This window comes from Copadichromis virginalis, linkage group LG2 (genome assembly GCF_057382275.1).
Source record: "Copadichromis virginalis isolate Kocher_CV1m ecotype Utaka linkage group LG2, C_Virginalis_male_GT1.1, whole genome shotgun sequence".
NCBI lineage: Eukaryota > Metazoa > Chordata > Actinopteri > Cichliformes > Cichlidae > Copadichromis > Copadichromis virginalis.
This window is the reverse complement of record NC_140619.1, coordinates 11,903,315-11,906,454: the sequence shown is the minus strand read 5'-3', so window position 1 is coordinate 11,906,454 and position 3,140 is coordinate 11,903,315. Positions and strand designations below refer to the sequence as shown.

The 3,140-nt window shown below is 39.8% G+C and overlaps 1 long non-coding RNA gene across 1 annotated transcript; it reads right to left on the bottom strand.

The window, feature by feature from the left end:
- Window positions 1-1,642: 1,642 nt before the first annotated feature.
- On the bottom strand, window positions 1,643-2,691 carry LOC146717050 (uncharacterized). Its single transcript, XR_014922669.1, has 3 exons — window positions 2,519-2,691; window positions 2,174-2,438; window positions 1,643-1,661 (listed from the first exon to the last, which is right to left on the bottom strand). It is a non-coding gene; the product is annotated as an uncharacterized LOC146717050 (long non-coding RNA).
- Window positions 2,692-3,140: the final 449 nt, after the last annotated feature.

The window sequence follows — 3,140 nt, the reverse complement described above, 5'->3', positions numbered from 1 at the left end:
AAGTGTGTTCTCCTCTCATAGCAAAGTCCACAAACTGGACAAATTTAGGAAGCACAGTCTTTAGGCACGCTTTGTTAAAGTCGCCGGCGACAATAAAAACCCCATCGGGGTGGGCAAGCTGTTGTTTGTTTATGGTGTTGAGCAAGAGGCTGAGAGCCGTGCTAACGTTAGCATCCGGCGGTATATAAACAGCTATCACAATAACTACTGTAAACTCCCTCGGGATGTAAAAAGGTCTGCACGAGACTGCCAGAACCTCCAAATCAGGAGAACAGTGTGTGTGAATGATCCTGCTGTTACAACACCACTCGTTATGCATGTAAACACATAGCCCCCCTCCTCTGCTTTTACCTGAGTTGCTGTTTCTGTCATGCCGGTGTAGCGTGCGGCCTGCTAACTCGACTGCAGCATCGGGAATCAGCGGGTGAAGCCACGTCTCCGTAATAAGAATAATGCTGCAGTTACGTGCAAAGCTTGTGTTGGCTATCTGTAGCTCCAATTCGTCAAGTTTGAGGGTGATGGATCTGGCGTTCGATAGGAAAAGGCTCGGAAGTGCTGGCCGGTGTGGATGTTTGCGTAGCCTAGCGTCTGAGCCCGACCGGCATCCCCTCTTCTGCTTTCTTTCCCTCCGTAGCAAACTAGAGAGACGGACTCGCGACAGAAAAGCCGATCAGCTGATCGTTAAGCAGTTTCATGATTGAAGTAGCAGCAAGAAGAGGCAGTCGCTTGTTAAGCTTAACGCAGGAATGCTTTACAAACATTCAGAGATGGACTTACAGACTTGCTTTACTTCTCTCGGGATAACTTTGTCGAAGATGAAATGCCGGTGTTCTGACAAACCATCCTACTTTGGCAAACCGTCCTACCAGTAGGATAATTTTACGCTGCCATATGACAAACTGCCCTACTTTGGCAAAATGTCCTACTGTATGTAATTTATGCACATTTCTGCTGCCAAACAATAATTCCAGCACAAATTTAAGTAGGTATGACGGTTTGCCACTTAACTTTGCCCATCAGAGTATGTTTGTAGCTGATATTCATAAAGCCAGTTCGGTTTGACACTTTACCCATTAAAGTGTGCTTGTAGGTCACATTCACAAAGGTAGCATGTTTTGGCACACAATTCTTCCTGTCAGAGTATGCTTCTACTTTATAATAAAAAAAGTAGCATGTTTTGGCACGTAATTCTTCCCATCAGAATTGTGCTTCTACTTTATAATAACAAAGGTAGCATGTTTTGGCACGTAATTCTTCCCATCAGAATTATGCTTCTACTTTATAATAACAAAGGTAGCATGTTTTGGCACGTAATTCTTCCCATCAGAATTATGCTTCTAGTTTATAATAACAACAGTAGCATGGTTTGGCACTTGTTTGTAGAAGCAGTCTGCATGCCAAAGTGCTTAAGTGATTGGAACACCTGACTATATAAACTTTGACAATGAACTCACTCCATTATAGTTACAGTATATATTTACTGAATATATTTACAGATACATATATTTGACATTTATAGATCCAACAGAACACAGGGAGAAAGAACTGAAAAAGAAACGGTGTACAAATTATGCACATTTGTCGCACAGGTACTTGACCAGGCTGCTCTCATATTGAGCACATCCAAAATGTGCTCATGTGAAACAAAACTCGCACTGCACCTGAAGAGGGAGAAGGGGGGGGTGTAAGTGTGTTAACCAACATTATGAATTTGATGAGAAAATAATTACTACAACGGCTTGCAAAAGTATTCGGCCCCCGTGAACTTTTCCACATTTTGTCAGATTGCATTCACAAACATGAATCAATTTTATTGGAATTCCACGTGAAAGACCAATGTCTCTACCAGTCTCTAGCTGGTAGAGACAGACCCTAAAAGACTGGCAGCTGTAATTGCAGATAAAGGTGGTTCTACAAAGTATTGACTCAGGGGGCTGAATAATTACACACACCCCACTTTTCAGTTATTCATTTGTAAAAATTGTTTGGAATCATGTATGATTGTTGTTCCACTTCTCACGTGTACACCACTTTGTATTGGTCTTTCATGTGGAATTCCAATTAAAATTGATTTGTGTTTGTGGCCGTAATGTGACAAAATGTGGAAAAGTTCAAGGGGGCCGAATACTATTGCAAGCCACTGTATATTGCATTTGTGGTTTATTTGTTTTACCATTTCAATCATACTGGACTCAGGATCGGCTTCCAGCATGAAACAAACCACACAGTAGTCATCAGCATTACCTAGAAACACACTGACATTAAACCTAACAGTTTTAAACAAAACTGAAAGTGCTATTGCAATACAAAAGCACATGACTCAACTTACTTTGATGCTCTAGCAGTTCGCAAGCAATTTCAGTGCGGTGCAGCCCAATGGCTTCTGGAGTGGACAGCACCCTAGTAACCTCTCCACTCAGAAGGTAGTGTTCGGCAAACTGTAAAATATGTTACAGTAATTGCAAATGATTAACTTAATTCTAGTTAAATACATTAAATACAATTGCTTATTAAATACCTTCAACACTAAAACTCCACAACTGCTGGAGTCCATCTGCTTGTTGTGTGGCAGAGTCTCCATTTTCCAATCCACTCGGGACTCTTCCTTTCCTTTCATCTTCAGAAAATTCCTAATAAAAACAAAACAAGTTTTTAAAATGTAGCCAGCATTTTGCTCTAAATAAAAAGAAAAAAAAACCACAAACCAAACAACCTAAAACAGATAATTAATGAATGATGAATACCTCAAGTTACGCATAACTTTCCTTTCATAACAACCTTCATTTCCAAGAGGGTCTAACAGCAGTACAGATTGTGAGGAGATTTTGACAACCTAAAATAAAAATTGTATTTAGTAGAATATGTGTATTACACTCACTTAAGTAAACATAATCAATTGTAAGCATTTTCAAAATAAGAATATGCTGCTAAAAGAACAGTAAAACAAAAGAGAGAAAAAACACATGAGGTGTGAACATGTACCAGAAGGATCCAGTGTGCACCAGAGTTCAGTGGGCACAACCAAATGTCCTCAGCCGGAAACAACATCTGTGGAATATTTTTAAGTTTATAAAGGTTTAGATTTATTTACATAACATACACTATATAACCAATATAACATCTACATTACCTTGCTGACA